The sequence below is a fragment of the Phoenix dactylifera genome, chromosome 1 (assembly GCF_009389715.1).
Source record: "Phoenix dactylifera cultivar Barhee BC4 chromosome 1, palm_55x_up_171113_PBpolish2nd_filt_p, whole genome shotgun sequence".
Classification (NCBI taxonomy): domain Eukaryota; kingdom Viridiplantae; phylum Streptophyta; class Magnoliopsida; order Arecales; family Arecaceae; genus Phoenix; species Phoenix dactylifera.
In genome coordinates, this window is record NC_052392.1 from 11169695 (window position 1) to 11182237 (window position 12543).

The following is a 12543-nucleotide window of genomic DNA, read 5'->3' on the forward strand; positions in this document are numbered from 1 at the left end:
AGTCTCTTAGACTCTTCTTCGTATTTTCTTAGTTTATATCAATTAATTTCTTCAGAAAAGAATTTGATTTTATTACAGAAACTGCCATCCCATGAAGAGCCAGCCGTTAGCGGCTTCCATCGCCTGTCGACGAAGGGGAAGGTTCGGCAACGTCTTTTTGTCCTTGCTCTTTCTTTCACGAAAATGCTTACAGAGACCCAGAACTGCCCCAAAAAGCAGCCCGAGCCGAGGAATCACATGACACGTATGGTTTACAGTATAATTGTGCGTCCAATCTGGTCGAAATGCACCTACTTTCGGTGTCTTTATTTCTCTTTCTTTTTCTGATAATGTCGTGAGACCTAAGAAAGAAGTGTAGATGATCCATTGGTGGGACCCGTCGGCTATGTGCCCATTATTTTTTTAATCCCTTTTGAGGTTTTTTTTTTTTTTGGTGGAAGTTTCCTTGGGGGAGGTTGAGAGCATATTTGCTCGTACCAACTTCTTCAGCTCCACGTCTCTCTCTCGCGTAGCTGAAAATTCTACTTCTTAGATACTTTAATTTGTCATCCATGTTTATCTTTTAGTATGAAATATTACCTAGAATTCTCTTGAAACGAACTAGCAGCCAAGTGATGGAGACCCCGATCCGCCGAGCCCCAATCCGGAGCATTTGGCCGAGCCCAACCTCAGCCAACTCCAAGAAGTAGCCAACATCCACTGCTTGGAAGTCTGCCCAAGCAGTGGAAAGCAGGCGGCCCAACGCCCGCGCGAGGTTCTGGGCCGATCATAGCAGCCGCGCACGGCCATCCGCGTGCCCAGCTCGCGGCAGCCGCGCAAAGTGCCCTGCGCGCGCCCACAGCAGCGCGCAGGCCACTGCGCGCCCATCCAATCCACGCGCGGCCAACCGCGCGTGCACCAGCCACAGCAGGCGCGCGTCCCAGCAGCGCGCGCCCCTGCGCGCGCCCATCCTTCAGCCGGGCCGGCCAACACCCCAGCGCCAGGCCGACCAGAACCTCGCCATGATAGGATCCAGACGAAGTTCTGGTGCCAGAATCTCGCCCCAGCCAAAGTGGCTCGGTGCACTGCCAGGACACCAGCCCACGCCGCGCCAGCATCCAGCACACGCGCAGCACCCGGCTGCATGCATGCCACTGAAGGGCATGGTCATGGGTGATGTCCAAGGGCACCAGCCCGTGCGCACGCACCTAAGCACGCGCGCACAAAAGAAGAAGACCCGAGCGCGACAAGTCCAAAGTCCGGCCAGCCGACCAAGTGACCGAGCTCAATCCAAACAAGCGGGTCAAGGGCGACAATCAAATCCAAGCCCGCGCACATTGCGCCCAAGACAGCCAAGGGTGGGCTAAGCAAGCGCCCAACATTTGGCACATGTGCGCCCAACAAATAAGGCAAGGATCTGGCCGAAGTCCAAGTGGCGCCCGACCGAGCATTGCAGCCATCAAGACAAGTGCGCCCGGCCTGAAGCAGCAGGCCAAGACACATGGCAGCGCACCCAACAGAAGCGCCCAGCATTGCGCCCAGCCATAACCAGGAGGAACACATGGCAGCGCGCCCAGCAGAAGCGCCCAACAAGGCGCGTGGCCATAACTGGCCGCGCCACATGGCAGCAACCCCAGCAGCGGCGCCCAAGCAACCGTCCGGCCAAATCCCATGTGCGCCAAGGCAGAATCAAAGGGGGAGCCCGCAGGCTCTCCCATAGAGATTTGGCGAGCAGATCCATGGACGGCCTAAATGCAGCAGGCCGCCAAACCGATGGCCGGCAGAATGCCATGTCAAGAATCCGCGTGAAGGGGCAACAAGCACAAGGCACAACTTCAGCCCGATATCAAGCCAAGCATTTAAGCCACAGCGGACACATGGCGACCGGTGCAAGCATCAACATGAAGACCTTCCTTAGTATGTTGGAATTCAAATTCAAATGGAAGCCGGCCAAGCAACTCATGCAACACATGGCTAAATTAATTTGAATTCAAATTCAAATGAATTCAGCCGAAGTAGGAAGATATTTGAATTTTGAAGGCATTCCGCCAATAAGGCATTAGGCCTATAAGAAGAGGCCATTAGGGCCAAGAAAACAATCCATCTTTTATCATAATTTGAGTCATTGTAAAGGGTTATCCCTTAGGTCCCTTAGGGGTCATTCGGCCGAAAGGCTTGGGCTAATGTGGAGAACATCACTCTCCTTAGATTGTTCTTAGGATAGGCAAGGACCCTTCTTGTCCCTTGGCCAATCATTCCTTGTAATTCCGTTGTCCTCTTGGAATTGAATCTCAGTTTTTTTCCCACATCATTGATTCATATCCCTTGCTGAATCCCTTGTGCGGACTAGCATAGGTAAGGGCCAAAGGCAACAAGAAGAGCGGCGTTACCCACAAGTCGGTCCCAAGGCATAAGTCAACCGAACCAACACTTCATCCTTTGGGCGATTGGGCCGGGGATCGGGACCGCAAGTCTCCGGGTACCCAACACCAGGGCCGGCCCAACTCTTAGGTGACTAGGCGGTTGCCTAAAGCTCCAGCTCAAAAAAAGCCCACCGTAGGAAAAACTTTAAAGACAAAATAGAAAGAAAAAAGACATCTCTTAATGAGTTCGCCTTAGGCCCCTAAATGTATTGGGCTGCTCCAGGTAGCAGCCACAATTCCTTGGCGAAGATATGGGAGGAGGCGGCCACCAATTCCTGCTAGTCTTTTTGCTTTCTTACGGTGGTCCAAGAATTCTTTGTTTTGTCATTTAGTTCTTTGGTCAGCATCATTTTTATATCTTCTCAAAAACAAAATGAAACTCCTCTTATTGCATTGTATATTCTACAATGACAAGCCGAAAAGGCAATAGAAGTTTTATTTTCTTCATACTTTTTTTTTGTCAATATGCTATGCCATAGAGTGAACTAGGTGTTGTCTCGATAATGACACCTTCCATTTTGAAGAATGTCTTAGTTTCAAGTATTAGAAGGTGCATCCTATTATTTAAACTTCAATAATTTAATTTGTGTAGAAGTTGCCTCTATCTCGAATAGAGAGAGGAGAAAAAAATATTTCTAAGCTGTTTTTTCTAGCTAATTTCATTCACCAACTAGAAAGCAGCTGATTAATTGTTCCATCGTATGCTTCCCATTCCATGCACCTCATTTGAACTAGAGCCTAATTTCTTATCTAATCCTCAAAATTTATACAATGGAACCTAATTTGCTAAGAACTAAGTCTAACAGGAAGTTCCGATCGTTGGATCATGAATCTAATAATGCTCCTTTCGTAATGGAATTAACTAAACCATTTGGAATTCAATTCCACAAATCCTCCCTATTCAACTTTAATCTCCATCAACTTGGGTGTCCATAATCATTGTTCATTACTGTTGTTCATGCCAATTGGGCATGGCCACTTAGTTTTAGATAAATGATATATTTAGACCTAATCACAAGCCTCACAGTAGGTAGGTTGGGTAGACGATGATTTGATTATATTAACAAGTATGAGGTGGTTCCAATGGTGGTTGGGTTCCGAACCTAACCTAGCTTCCCCAAACCTATCACGGATTAGTCTTAGAAAAGTGGATTAGGTCCAGTTGGATATAAAAGTTATCACCCCACGCAAACCATGTAAGCTTTACTGAAAAATGAGTCAGAATTCATACCCAGGTCGTAAAGCTTCTCCTTTCTTTTATTGGTGAAGAGATAACTAGTGATCAATTGTGGGATGGCCTTGCAGACAAAGCACGTGTATCGTGAGGCCAACATGGCAGCAGACTAGTAGCCTCATATGTAGCTAACTATTCTGTAGAGATTGAGAGAGCAAAATATATGGTGTATTTTGGAACTTTGTTATCTTTTGATTTTTTTTTTTTTGATGTATTCATATTCATATTTGACATTTCTGAGGCATTCGCTTTAGCATTAAAAAAAAAAAAAAAAAAAAAAAAAAAAAAAAAAAAAAAAAAAAAAACCAGTAGCCTTTCCTATTCCAGATAACGACCACTTATCTGACCGAAGGAAGGTATGGTGTCACGATGGTCTAACCCCCAGCCGCTTTTGGCAGCTTAAAGTTAGAAGCGTTGAAAGTTTACTTCCATTAGCCGTAAGCTCTGAAGCTTATATTTCTCTCTTCGGAAAAACCAGATGAAAACGAAAGAAAAGTTTTGAACCTTATGATGAATACCTGACATTGCAGGTGCAGTTCTATGCCAATACTGGAATATGGTCCGAGGTCTGATTTTTTTAGTGATTTCAGAAAACATTGATAAGTTACATCTGAGCTACCATGATTCCTGCTTGTCATTCGTACCGAGGAAATTAATTTTGAAAAAATATGATATGGTTTAGCGCAGATATCTTTAATTATGGGGTCGTTTCGTTCGAATAGTTTTTTTAATAAAATATTTTGTTAGCAAGCTCATGTTTGAGTGTACGATATCTAGAAAAATATTTTTTTATATTTTGTTAACCATGAAAAAATAGTGCAATTGAGAGTAGTCTTTAGAGTTCATTTGGGTCGTGGAAAAAAAAGAGAGGAAGAAAAGTGTGTTAATGGAAAAGTAATGAGATGGTTCTTATTTGATTGAAGTTTTCAAATGAGCGACACGAAAAAGTTGTATTCCCATAAAAATATAATTTCCACGTTTCATGAAAAAAATTTTCTCATGAGAAACATAAAAAATTACTTTTTCGTGAGCCGAAAATCACTCACTTTTTTATATTTTTTTTAAAAAAAACCCTTTAGTATTAAAAAGGCATTAAATACCTAATTTTTATTAAGAATATAATAGGAATTACACATAACTTTCTCAGGAAAGTGGATGATCAACCAAATATAAGCACTCTGAAAATCTATTATCACTTTTCAATTGTCAACAGAACATGCCAAAAATGCTTTTGCAGGCATTCTCTTTTCAGGAATCTGTTTTCCAAGAATCCTATTGCTAAGAGGGAAAAATGCTTCCCGCGAACCAAACGAGTCCTTAAAAAATAGTATAAAATCTCTATTACCCCAGTAGTAAAAAGAAAGATCGTAACCAATTCTATTTAAAAGTCTAAAGTATTTTTATTAAAAAAAAGCTCAATTTTCAACTCATGGGAGAGTGACCTTGTTATCTCCCTTGTTGAATTTTCTTTCCTATAAAATATGAAAACCTTATTTATATTAAAAAAAACTACTTTTCTATTCCTTTTCTTTGAAATCTCAAACGAAACATCAGCATTTTTTAGTTTTCCGTTGGTCACATTTTCCTCTCTTCTCTTTCCATAAACTAAACAAGTCCCAAGGGCAAGTTTCATGGGTAGACTATCCAGGATTTAAACCAGTGTCTTCGAAAATTCTACTTGCCTCGTGGAGGAAGTTGAAAAGCCTTGTCCATCAGGGTAGTGGATCCTTATAAAGAACGGAAATTGACTGAGAGACCATAGGCAAGTCTAAGTTAATTTCAGAAATGATTAACTTAAGGAAGTCCTAAAGTTGGAACATGGATTGAAAGGCCAGAGAATTACCCTACCAAAGAAGCACCTGGGAATTACATTATATATGGAAGGAAACATGAGATATAAAAAGGCTCTTGATAGGCTTTTCCTGCCTACGGATCAATCACACCCTCGTAACATATCTTTAATTGGTGTTGTTGGGGGAAAAGCATATCGCCCCAAAAATGCATGAACGCATCGTCGGCACGTGACGAAAGCGCCCGACTTGAGGGCATCCGACCTGGAGGCGCCCGACCTAAGGGCGTCCGACCTGGAGGCGCCCAACTTCAAGATGCCCAACTGGAAACCCGACCTCAGGGCTCTCGACCTGGCGCCTGGCCAGGCGCTCGACTCCGAGACTTCCGACCCAGGCACCCGACCTCAGCATCCTCGACTTCGGAAGTCCGACCTTGCTATCCACCTGCTGCGGTCACATCCTTCTGTAGCTCGACCAAGGACCACGTCCTGCTACTGCTGTCAACAATTAATGCGCATGGCCTCCACTGATCTCCGGCTCACTCAACAATTAATGCGCATGGCCTCCACTGATCTCCGGCTCACTCAACAATTAATGTGCGTGTTATCTACGGATCTCAAGCCCTCCACGACAAATAGCTGACCTGCTCGGCTACGTCCGATCAGCCACGACGACTCATTGGCTCCGGCCTGATCTCCTACGGCGATGCATTAATTCACACAATCGTGCATTAATTCATACGACATGCTCAATCATGACGGTAACCCGTCCGCCCCGTTATATCTTAGGTAATCCTGTACCCCTTTATAAAAGGGGAACCCCTCCATCCTAGAGGGGGTTGGACTCTAAAACTCCTGAGACATATTTTCTCTCCCTCCATACATTTGCCCCCTCTGACTTAGGCATCGGAGGGCCGGCGCCAGAAATCTCGGTCACCGACTTTTTGCAGGTCCTTCGGAGGACGCCGCCCGCCGACGGACCGTCACCCGCCATCTCATGCTCAAGCTCCTCCTTCTCAGCCGACGGCCGCCTTCGGGTCCAAATTCCAGCAACAGTTGGCGCTAGAGGAAGAGCCCGAGTTGTGGCCATAAAGTTGAGAAGCAAAGGAGCCTCCAATGCCTTCCGGCATCTCCCATCAAGTCCTGGACACTCTGTCCAGAATTCGCCATCTCCGGCTGACCCAGTTCCCCAAGTCCAGCCGAAACAGTTCAATATCCTGGTGCAGCAGGTTCAAGCCTTGGCCGTAGTTGTCCAAGGCCTGCAACATGAGGAAGCCCTACCTATGCCGCCTCCACAGGCCCAAGTCCAGCCAGTGCTTCCTCCAAATGGACCGGTGCCCCAGGGCCAGAATCTTCATGGCTCCTCGAGGGCCAACAATGAAGAATGATGCTGTCACCAAGGCTCAGCCCGAGCGTCTCTCCGGAGAGAACTGCCAGGGAGGAGCATAGACAGAAGGCCCCAGCTCTCGAAAGCTGAGTCAGCCCCGGACCGACACGAGCCGGAGCAGACTACTGTGGCAATCCCCCAAGCTTGGGAGCTCGACAGGAAGGTCAAGAAGCTTGAGCGACAGATTCAAGCGCTTTACAGCAGGAAGGCAAGGCGCGAGGGTGACTTTGAGTTCACCACTAAATCCCCCTTTTTCCGCCAGATCGAGGATGAGCCGGTCCCACCGAGGTTCAAAATGCCCCAGGTGGAGCCCTACAATAGAGCTGTCGATCTCCTCGACCATTTGGAAAGTTACCGAGCCCTCATGGCATTGCAGGGGTCCTCGGAAGCTGTGCTTTGCAAAGCCTTTCCAGCAACTCTTTAAGGAACGGCTCGGCTCTGGTTCTCTGGACTGAAGCCAAACACGGTATCCTCTTACGAGCAGCTCGACAGGCAGTTCGCCACCAACTTTGCTGCTAGCTGACGCCAGCGGCGAACCTCAGATTCCCTCCTCGACATCAAACAAAAGGAGAGAGAATCCCTCAAAGACTATCTCGACCGTTTCTCCGCTGCGACCTGGGAGGTTCGCGAGCTCGACCAGTCGATAGCCATGTCGGCACTGAAGACTAAGGCTCGATCCTACAGGTTCCTCTTCTCTATTGAGATAAGCTTCCCTGCCGACTTTACCGAGATGTTGGCCCAAGCTCGGAAGTATGTGAAGGCCGAGGAGGCCATCGCCTCCAGGCGGGGCGCGATCGAGCAGGCCTCAAAGAAGCAGAAGAAATGCCGTGAAGAGCGAGGCCGCCCGAGCAGCCGATCCCCCCGCCGAGATAAGAAACAGCCTCAGTTGAGGAGTCTACCATGACAGCGGAAACAGCTTCGACCGAGGTCCCCGCCTCGACCGAGTTCTTCGTCGCAGCCACGAATGCCCTTGGGGAGGTATGAGAATTACACTCCCCTGAGTGTTCCCCGTGCAGAGGTCCTAATGGAGATAGAAGGTCGAGACTATTTCCGACCTCCACCACCGATGCGGGATACAGGAGCTCGGCGCAATCCTAGAAAGTATTGCTGTTTTCATTAGGATCACGGCCACGACACGGAGGATTGCTTCCAGCTCCGGAATGAGATCGAGGCGCTTATCCGCTGTGGGGTACTCAATCAGTTTGTGTGGAACCGGTGTGAGGAAAAGAGGCCAGTGGAAAATGCAACACTGCCCGAAAATCCAAATGACAATAGGCCTATCGCTGGCACTATTAACACCATTGGAGGAGGAAGCTTGGCTGAAGAACCAATCAAGGGAAGGACCCCTCCGAAGCGCCCGCATACCTCCGAAACCATGTCATTCTCGGACGATGATTTGGAAGGAGTTGAGACTCCTCATGATGATGCTGTGGTCATCTCCATGATTGTAAACAAATTTGATGTAAAGCGCATCCTAGTTGATAATTGAAGCTCGACAAATATTTTATACTGCGATGCCTATCAAAAAATGGGGATGACGGAAAGCCAGCTTCGGAGAATGAACGGTCCACCGGTCGGTTTTACTGAGTATTCGGTCCCGGTCGAGGAGGAAATCAGAGGCGGACTACGCTATGCGAGAGGTTCATGAAGGGATATGCGGAAACTATCTGGGAGGCCGAGCATTGGCCCATAAAATCTTGCGCCAAGGATACTATTGGCCCACACTTCAAAAGGATGCAACGGACTTCATCCGAAGGTGCGATCGATGCCAGTGCTCGTCCAAGGGTGGAACATTACGATGCAGCCTCCAACTCTTCCCAGCTCAGGGGCAACTTGGACCTCATCGAGGAGACGAGGGAGGCAGCTCGAGTTTGCATGGCGAGATATCAACGAAAAACGGCACAGTACTACAACTCCAAAGTAAAAGTCAAGCTCTTTAAGGCAGGAGATTTCGTCCTCAGGAGAGCAGAAGCTTCTCAGCCCACCGAGCGGGAAAAGCTTGCCCCGAACCAAAAAGGGCCATACCGGATTGCACGAGTCCAATGGCCCGGAGCATACAAGCTGGAATCTCTCGAAGGGACCCTCGTTCTACGAAGCTGGAATTCCGAAAATCTTCGGATGTATTACCAGTAGAGCCCTAAGGGGCCCTCGACGATTGGGAACACGATTCTCGTCCCCTTCTCATGTTAATTCATTCACAGTTCTCTAATTATTCTATGCTCCTCCTGATATTGGGACACTTGTGATCTTCAGAAAATCCGACCAAGCTCGGATGCCCGACCAAGTTTGGATGCCCTAGCCAAGTCTGAAATACCTCGCCACAACGACGTCGAGCTCGGTCTCGATCTCCATCAAAGACCCCGATCGAGATCGGGATGCCCCGCTGAGTCGACAGTGAGCCCAAGCTCCCTCGACCTCGAGAAGCATCACCAGGTCGACAGCAAGCCCAAGCTCCCTCGATCTCGTGCTCAATCCCCCGATTAAGGTCAGGATGCCCCGCTGAGTCGACAGTGAGCCCAAGCTCCCTCGACCTCGGAAAGCGTCACCAGGTCGATAGCGAGCCCAAGATTCCTCGACCTCGTGCTCGATCCTCCGACTAAGGTCGGGATGTCCCATTGAGTCGACAGTGAGCCCAAGCTTCCTCGGCCTCGAGAAGACATTCAGGAGATTACGTGGACCCCATGGTGTGCAGGCGCGCCCAGAGCGAACTATAGGCCAAAGAGCACCGCTGAAAGCCAACTTCGGAGCGGAGTCGCTTACCTCAACATGAGATGTCCGGCTTCGATGGTGCGAGAGGTATATCCTACCCAGCATCTACATCATTGTACTTACTTGCTTATATTACAGGACGGTCAACGAAATCTCGACTACGGCCGGGATGTCTCCTGAATCGATCACGAGCCGAGGTTCCCTCAACCTCGCACGTAATCTCCTGACTGAGTGCGGGAAGCTCCTCACCGTCAATCTCCAGCTCGATCTTGCCCCGGACCCCCCTAGACGAGGGCTTTGCCGAGTCCGAATGTCAACTCAAGCCGAGACGGCCTGTAACAGCGACCTCAAGCTCCGCCTGATGATGCTCTAACCGAGCTTCGAGGTGCCAAGTCATTCACCATGAGGCCTAACTCTACCTGCTTCCACGCCGACCAAGTTCGAGATTGAAAGCATGGAAGCTCCAACGATATTCTGACCTCGGCCTATGTTATCTTCGGAGTCCGAGCTCAAAGCTTCGGCAATCTGGAAGTCGAGCCCAAAGACTCGGCAAAATTTTTCTAGAAGATAAGCCTAAAGGCCTAGCGGAACTTCTTCGGAGTCCGAGCTCAAAGCTTCGGCAATCTGGAAGCCGAGCCCAAGGACTCGGCGAAATTTTTTCAGAAGATAAGCCTAAAGGCCTAGTGGAACTTCTTCGGAGTCCGAGCTCAAAGCTTCGACAATCTGGAAGCCGAGCCCAAGGACTTGGCAAAATTTTTCCAGAAGACAAACCTAAAGGCCTAGCGGGACTTCTTCGGAGCCCGAGCTTAAAGACTTAGCGAGTTTTCCTAAAGTCTAAGCCTAAAGCCTCAACATGATCCTTCTTAGAGCTAAGCCTAACAACTTGGCGAATTCTATCGGAATCTAAGTCTAGAGACTTAGCCAAGCTTGAAGATTTGAAGAAATTCACCAAAAAGGAATCCAGCTCAAGCAGCTAAAATACAAACAGAAGCAGGCACAAGTTTGGAAAAAGAAAAAATCTTCATTGATGAAGGCCCGGAGGCCAAGTACAAAATTGAGGTTCGGCCCTATTCAAAGGCCGACCTCACTTACAAAAAAGATAAAGAAAGAAAAAAAGAAGAGAAGGCTAAGTCCTAGGGGGCGGCAGCTGCATCGGCATCGACCTCAGGGTCGTCCACAATGATTACTCGAGGGTCCTCGGCAGGAATTGGCTCGGGACCTTCCGCGACGGCCTCAGATGGAGCTTCGCCAGTGGCCTCGAAAACACCCCCGGCAACTTCCCCAGGGGAGTCTCTTGAGCCGCTTGCTCGGCCGCGCCAGCTTTGGCCTCGACGACCTCCTACTCGGCCTCAAGGATCGCGAGAACGTCGAGCTCGCTCTCCGCACCAACCCCCATCCTTGGCCGAATGCCAATGAGGTCGAGCTAGGGGCAGAACCGCTACATCTGCCTCCGAAAGTTCTCAAAGCCCTGGAGGAATTCGTCCACGGTCTTCTCCTCCAACATATCATGAAAATTCTCCGATTCTTTGAAGAGTTCCACCGCATTCTGGGCCTGCTCCAGCGCCCTCTTCTCTCGGGCTTCAAGTTGCTCGACCTTCAAGCGGAGAACTCCGCCATCATATTTGTGGTCGGCGGCCTCGGCTAGACACGCCTCGGAGGCGCGGAACTCCGACCTCGCCAGAGTGTGCGCGGCCCTTTCCTCCTCGAGCTCGTTGACTGCCGATCGCCGCTCGGCCTTGGCAGCCTCCATCCGCGCGATGGCCTCCGCCCGTGTGGCCTCAGAGTCAGCGAGCCTCTTCTCGGCCATCTCCAGCTGCCTTTGGAATCGCCAAACCTCATTCTGGCATTCCGAGGCTATGAATACCAGCATGTCGATCTCATGGAGATGCTGCATGAAAAACAACGATAAATGAAAGCAGAGGAAATGCCAATAACCAAAGTAAAAAAATGAGAAGGCGACTTACCCGGGCAGCGTTGCAGTATGTCTGATCGACGAGATCCCCGAGGTCGATGGCTTTGAACTCGGCCCGGTCGGCCGGGAGCAACGCGCGGCAAAATACTGCGCGCGCGACATCGCTATCTCGAAGGGCCGAACTGCCCTCACGGATCGGGGACTCCGAGTTACTAGACCCCCTCCTGGAGCGATCTCCGGCTCCCGACGAACTCGGCCTGTCCGAGCTCGAAACTCTGGGGCCCCTACTCGGCTGAGGGCCCGAGCGTCGCAGGCGAACGACTAACCAACCTGGCTGTTGAGAAATGGGGGCGGGGCAAGCAGGGGGCGCCGAACCCGTCACCCCCTAGAACCCGAGCTCGCTTGCTCGGTAGCCGGGGCCTCTATCCGGATGAATCCGGAAGTTCCGGCCCCAGAGCCCCTCGCCTCGGCGGGAGCAGAAGTTGAGGCCGACCTGGCCTTCTTCCTGGGCTCGGGAGGAGCCCCGCCAGCCTCGGCCGCCCTCCTCTTCAACCGGGCGAAAAGCGTGGTGTTGCTGGTCACCATGTTGGGAATATCTGGAAAGAAGAAAAAATATCTAAATATCAGAAAAAGAAAGAAACGAATAAGACAAAGGACAGCAAAATGAAGAAGGAGCAGCGCGACTGCTCTTACCCTTGTGGTGCGCCGAGCTCAAGCCGACGTTCACCAGAGCCTCCTCGCTCAGGAGGTCGGTCAGAAGGATATCCCCCCCGAGGCTATGCAGAGTATCAAAAACCCTCTGCTCGTCCACCGAAAGCTGGGTGAGCCTGTTGAGGGCCTTCAGCCGGGGATATCCCCACCTCGGATCAAATCCCCACGAGACCTCGAACGAAAGGAAGAAAAACTTTTCCTTCCACTCATTAATAGAGGAAGGGGCACCTCGGAAGAGTGACATACCACCCCAAAAGGCAAAGTAAAGCCACTCTCCGTCCGCCGGGTTCGACTTCAACAAGAAGCACCGGCGGAAGACATTCACCAAGGTCGGAATCCTGTGCGCAAGGCAAAAGGATAAAAACCCGATGATGGTCCTCCACGAGTTCAGAGCGAGCT